Here is a 7,020-nt window from a genome sequence, read left to right as displayed (position 1 = left end):
ACCTTGTTGGTGAGCAGGTGGCATACTTGAGGAACATAATCAATGAGACATCCTCCTCCTGGGAAAGCTGGGATATGAAGAGCTGAGGAGCCTCCCAACGCATGTTCAATTTGGGGTGACAAGTACAGCTTGGGGTACACCTGAGTAGCTTCAGTGTCCTCAAAACTAACAGACAACAGAGCCACATCTTCTCCAGGGTCTTCATTTGCATCCTTGAGAAGGTATGTGGGGATATTGCTGAAATCCACTGGCAACTTCAAAAGAAAACGAGCTGAAAACTCACCAGTCCAGTTGTTTTTTTTTCCCAGCATAAATTTTCATGTTCTCTCCATACTGTGGCTCTTCTAGTAACGTCTGATATTCAAACATGAGGCGGGAGCTCTCGCGGAGGCGACTGCATTGAAACTGGTGATATTGTTGCACAAGTTCCTTCACCACAAGTAAGAGACATTCTGGATTTGAAGGATTCCAGGAGGCAAGATTGTGAAGAGATGAAGGGTCTGGCAGGAATTCGGCATCTTCTCCGAAGATAAAATTGGGGGAAAGCTCTGGGTATTGGGCGTTGAAAATTATATCCCAGCTGGGGGAATGTGTGGCAGAAGCAAGGAATCCATTGCTTTCTAGTCCAGGATGCTCGGTTGCTCCAGGAGCCGCTATCTACGGTGAGACCATGTGGGGGAAGGATAAGAGTGGCCACAGATGCCTGGCAGAACTGCTGAGATAAAGTTGTGGACATTCTTTTCTTTTGGTATCTATTCATTGGTCCCTTGCTTTCTGTGTACCTCCATTCTGGTGACGATAGGGGTGCCTGAGCTAGTGGGCACTCCAGCCCCTATTCTCAAAATTTTTGTGACATTTGAGTCTATTGCTTTTGCCACTTTGTCACTCCATCCTGTTGGTTGTCTACCTCTTTTTCTCTGACTCTCCACTTCAGCAAGAATGATATCCTTCTCCTGGATTGGTCCCTTCTCCCTTCTGATAACATGTCTGTGTAAAAGACAAGATCTCAGCATCCTAGCTTCTAAGGAGCACTCTGACTGTACTGGTTCCAACATGTTAACTTCCAAGTATATTTTTCATATAAATTCTGCTAAGCAGAAAACCCTTTTACTACTCTGGGTCCTTGATAGATTTTTGGGATAAAGCCAAAAAGGAGCTTGTAGTTAAATTCATTTTGGTTGGGAACAGGTTGGTCTTTAAATAACTAATTCATGTTCCCATACCCAGTGGCTATCAAATTAATGCATTTTATTTTTTGCTGTTTTTTAGAATGTTATCCCCTAACAGCTGATTTATAATGATTTGTAGTCATACTCAAACGATAAAGAATATTCCCAGAGATGAGCAGCTTGGACTGAGAACATGATTTTGCAGCTAGCAGTCTTCAGGGGTGTTTGTCTATGAACTCTTACTAGTTCTCAAATCGCAGCCAGTGTTAGTTGTGGTACATGTTGACACTGAGGGGAAACCAATTTGTAGGAGAATCAGACCTTTTCTCATCAATTAACCGCTGTGAAGCTATGCACTTTTACCTCATTTGCAAAAGCATCCAGTGAGAAATGCTCAATTTGTTGTCCAAAAATTAACTGATTGGGTTTTTTATCAAAAGAATAATGATCAGAATTTCAAGGTATTAGTGTAAATGGTCACGTCTTATGTTGTAAAAGAAGGCAAGTAAGCCTTACAACGCGCATTTTTCCTCCTGTTGTGTTGTTTATAGTCTTTAAATTACAGATTCTAGTAGAGAAGAAACTTTCCCTGACTATGGTAGTCTTCATCTTTGAAATAATAAGCCACTGACCCTCTGGAAACATCAGTTTTTGCTCGGATTAATTGCAGGGCTGCAATGATAGGTGAGCTCAATACTAGAAATAATGTGTTAAATTGAATTAGAAGAAACAGTGAGACATCCAGGAGAAAGTGGTGGGCCTGATCTCTTCTGAGAAGACAAGAATGGGGACACAGTTTGGAGTTAATCACAATAGAGGGTTCAGACGGATTACTCTGTGAAGGATTCAATTACACTTCAGTTGATAGGACACGTATTAATATAACTATGTTGAATAATAATATACTGCTTCCAAAGTCTAAGGGAGAATAAAAAAAAAACATAGCTTAAATTAAATATGCAAGTTGCTTTAATGTACATTAGTGCCCTTAGAAAGATTGAAACTTGCAGAAGAGTGAAATGTCAGTGAACCTAATCAGGTAAGCTTCCTAGGCTGGCATTTGTCTGACGTGGGGCCTTTCTGTGTTCCCTGAAGAAAAATGTACATTTATCTTCGATGAGTTAGAGATCTTTTAATCTAATTGAGAATTAGCTCTTCATTGTCTGCATCCAAATGAAATACCTAGTTCAAAGGTTAATATGCCAAGTTCATAGGTGAGGTTGCTTTTTGAATTTTAAACCAAACTAGGGAAACACAGCTTCCTGTTTTAACAGGCATCTTTTTCCATGCATCTTGCTGCTACTACTCTCTATGTCAAAGGCCACTATATGGATGAAATTATTCCATCTTGCCCTGTTTATAGTGACAAAATGTCATTAGATAAAGTGAGATTATAATGAAGCACTGATTGACAGAAATTAGCCTGAATGCAGGCCATCAAATAATGTAAATGTCCTAATGTCATTTGGACTCAGCCAAAGAATTCAGGTCCTATCCAGTTATATACCCTGAGGTGGTAGTACTCAGCCTCTCAGACACCAAGTTTCAAATAACACAGAAAGGTAACACTATTCATTTTAATATGTAATATTTTTTATCTTTTAAATATAGTTTCATTTGTTTTAGACAAATAAATATCAAACAACACATCATGAAAATCTGTTGTTAACACTTAAAAATGTTCTTTGTAGTACCAGAATTTAAAAGAAGTAAAATCTACGACATTTGGCATTATTGTTGTTGTTAAGTGCTATTGAGTCAGTTCCTACTCATAGCAACCCCATATAGGGTTTCCCAGGAGTGGCTGTGGGTTTGAACCACAAACTTTGTGATTAGCAGTCCAGTTCTTATCCTACAGTGCCATACCAGGACTCCTTGGTATTATTAATATTCATAAATGATCTCACTTTTGCCTTTAAATTTCTACAAAAAATTGTTTGAAGAATATATATTCCTTTGTGATTCAAAATTGTAAGGACATATTCACCCACTATAGAAGGTCTGATTTTAGCATGAAGTATAAGAAAATTAAATTAGACACCTGTGGAAGGAATGTAAGTTGGGTTATTTGGACAATTTTAGAAATGTTTTGGATAAATGTAATGAATGTGTGATGCAAAATAACAATAAAAGTTATCCATATAAATTTCCTACTTTCTCCACTTGGTCCTTAGGGGAGAAGATTTTAGTTTGTTAGGTCAGCTTTCCAGCTCTTCATTGCAACCCTCTTTTTATAAAGCACAGATCTGACTAAAACACTCTTGGTAAAATTCTCTATGTTATATGCACAGTTGAATCAACACTTCCTCCTTGTATCCCAGGCTACCATTCTTTTATTTTATTAAAACCTTTTTTGTGAATTGAGTGAACATTTACAGAGCAGATAATCACTTTTCCATTGCACAAATCACACACTTCATTTCATCTCAATGATTGCAGTTCCCTCATAATATCACGTATCCGATTTCTTCCCTGTGTTTCTAGTTTTCAGTCATCCTGCTTTCCCAATCCTTCTGAATGTTGTCCTTTGGTAAATGGTGTTCTTTTGATCTGGAATGGTTGATCATTCTATCGTGTGCATCCTCACTAGTGTTGTGCTCTGACCTATATATCTACTATTTCTTGGCTAAAAATTGAGCCATGGTGCTGAGTTCAGTTTCAGACATGAAGGGTGACCAAGAGCCATATGGGGTTCCACTGATCTCTGCCTAACCAGGAACCCTGGTCTATTGTTATGATTTTGAGTCTTGTTCCACATTTTCTTCCATTTGTCCAGGATCTTTTAATATTAACCCTTTCAAATAAGTTAGTAGTGGTAGCTGGGCCCCATCTAGTCTGGTCTCAGGTTCACAGAGACTGATTGTCCATTAGACCATTGGATAATTGCTTCCAAATGTCTTCAGTTTTCGTCACTTTCCTTTCCTTAATACAGAAGAGAACAATATATAATTGCACCTTAGATAGCTGTTATTGAATTTTTAAAAATCCCAGTTGATAGTCATTGAAGAAGGCTGTAGAGCATTGTCTTTGTTGATTATTTTATCTCAAGTTACCATTCCTGTCACATTGCTAATCTCTCCTTTCTCAGAGCATATTGTGTTTTTGTAACATATACACAAGATGTCTTCCAACTATCTTACACTTCCAGCCACCCATGCTTCCATGGAAAAGAAGGCAAACTGTGTAGTGGGAACAGCAGGGCTTTGGAAAATATTTAGATCTGGTATCTACCATTTAGCAATTGTGGTATGAGGGGGAAATTACTTAATTTTTAATGCCTCTGATATTTAATATATAACATAGAGACAATACCAATTCTAGAAATGCTGTGAGGAACCAAGATACCATATATGATGTATCCATTAATGTTCCTTCTCATATTACCTTTAGTGATGACAAAAATGATGATGACTGAATACAATCCCTTTTTCACCTCCACCTCCAGATCTAGATCTACTGCTTCCCACCTCCTCTGCTCCACATATCAGGAGTCCAACCTTCATAGACTTAGTTACTGTTCCCTTCCTCCTGCATTCTGATTTGATCAGGTCAAAGGGAATTCCTATAGAAAATGAAGGGATGGTAGGAGAAGGACTTTGGAGTATTTATTCCCATCATTCACTTTCTGCTAAGCCACATGATGGCAGGGATTGCATTACTCTGTCAAAAACAACAGCTTCAGTAAGATAGTCCTCTTCCATAGCTACAGCTACTCTTCTTAGTCATGTGAACTGCTTATGTTTTCATTCTAAGGGTGGTAACTCACTTACCTCATTTGCATTCATTTGTCCTGCCCAGATATGATGCTTGTACTGCATTTGTCCAAAATGCCTTTCTTTAATCTCTTCTTTACTTATTGAGTCTTTATCGTATTTCCAAAAAGTAACTGAAATGACAATTGTGAATAATTGACATCCTAGTGTGGTGCTGTGGGATAAGCACTGGACTGCTAACCATAAGATTCATGCTTCAAACCCACTAGAACCAACTTGACAGCACTTAACAACAATAACATTTTGTTTCAAAAAAAAATTTAAATGACTCTTGTGAATCATTGTTCCAGACTTCCCTTTGAAAAAAAGACTTAAAAAACAGAGGGAAGGTTTACAGAGCAGATCACCAGATTCACCTTAAGCATACCCTACATGTCATTACTCTGGTAGCATAGTGGTTACAAGTCGGGCTGCGAACCTTAAGGTGAGCGGTTCGAAACTACCAGCTGCACCGCGGGAGAAAGATGAGGCTTTCTACTCCCGTAAAGATTTACACCCTTGGAAACCCTATACAGGGTCGCTATGGGTTGGAACCGACTCGATGGCACATAACAACAACAACAACATGTCATTACAAGGAGCTCTGGTAGCGTAGTGTTTATGAATCAGGCTGCCAACCGCAAGGTCAGCAGTTCAAAACTACCAGCTGTTCCGCGGGAGAAACATGAGGCTTTCTGCTCCCATAAAGATTTATAGCCTCGCTATTCAGGGTCGCTATGAGTCGGAACTGACTCCATGGCACATAACAACAACAACAATATGTCATTACATTGATGGCAATCCCTTCCATGTACCTTCAGTTAACAGTATTTACATCTATTCACTTTAACTCTGATACTCCTCCCTGTGTTTTCCATTTCCTTCCTGTGTCAACCTCCCTTTTGTTGTATATTGTCTTCCTAGTCATCCAAGTTGTGTCTACCCTCTTTACCCATTGAACAATTGCCTCTACCCTACCACTCCTGGTAACCATTTTATTATTTTTTTAAGTTATTGTGACTTATGTGGGTTTACGTGGGAGAACATCAGTCTTAACATTTATCCTGTCATATTTCGTTTCATAATAATTATCACAATCCCCTCCATGCTTCATCAAATAACCCAAGGATACACCCCACAGGCACACCCCCCACCCCTGGCCATCAGCGCACAGCCCCTCTCCCTCCCTGAGTCCAGTGTCCCCAGCCACTCCATCTGTCCACATCATCATCTCTGTTTCCAACCCTGGCGTCACTGCCTCTCTGGGTAGGGTGACACTCTCCGCTCTTCTCACTTGATGGTCTCAGTGACCTTCGTTCCTGGGCTACAAAATCAATCATTCCCCTACTCTTGTCAAAAAACATCTACCTCTACATTTCCGACTCTCACAGTCAGTCCTGATGGCAATTATTCACTATTGTGCCACAAGAGTCTTATCCCCATTTCGTTTCACCAGCCCAGTCCCAACAGATTGAAAATCATTCAGTGGAGGTTCTACCTACCCCTTCCCCGACTGGAACTAGGCTCCCTCTTGAAAGCTTGTAAGCCGGACACTTCTTGCCTTTATAGTCCCCCTCCCTCATTTTGGGTAGCTAATGTCTAAGTTGCCGATCCCTGTCAACCCTGTGTACCGAGAGGGTGGGAGTGATCATTACTGTAAAGATTTGTTCCTTTTTTTGAGCTTCTACATCCATAGTATAGGTAAAGTTCATCAAATTGTAGTGGGTTACTCATTTTTCTTCTTCTTCCCTCTTCTTTCTTCTTCTAGTTGAGTTCTGATTATCCAGTCATCGAAGCCAGAGCAAGTGGGTACTATCTGCAAGTATGGGTGTTCTTGTGCATATCCCTCACTTCATATCAGCTGGATGCTTTGCTCTCCGCTCTAGTCCTCTGTGTCCATGTCACTGCCCCTGGGCCCAGGAGTCCTCAGGTCATACCATAACTGCTGGCAATCTAGGTCTCCACCCGGGTTCACTGGAGTCTATTGAATGTGGTTGGACTTAGATTACAGCTTCATTGCTCTTTTTTCCCCCTCTTCCCCTTATTGGTGACCAACATGGTCACCAGCCAGACCACATGCCTGCTTGTGTATTCCCCTT

The 7,020-nt window shown here is 40.1% G+C and overlaps 1 pseudogene; it reads right to left on the bottom strand.

Moving 5' to 3' along the window:
- Window positions 1-7,020, bottom strand: part of LOC102835951 — a 19,685-nt pseudogene that overhangs the window by 1,450 nt on the left and 11,215 nt on the right.

This window comes from Chrysochloris asiatica, unplaced genomic scaffold (genome assembly GCF_000296735.1).
Source record: "Chrysochloris asiatica unplaced genomic scaffold, ChrAsi1.0 scaffold00053, whole genome shotgun sequence".
Classification (NCBI taxonomy): Eukaryota; Metazoa; Chordata; class Mammalia; order Afrosoricida; family Chrysochloridae; genus Chrysochloris; species Chrysochloris asiatica.
Note: the sequence above shows the minus strand (reverse complement) of the source record. Positions and strands in the feature narration are given on the sequence as shown.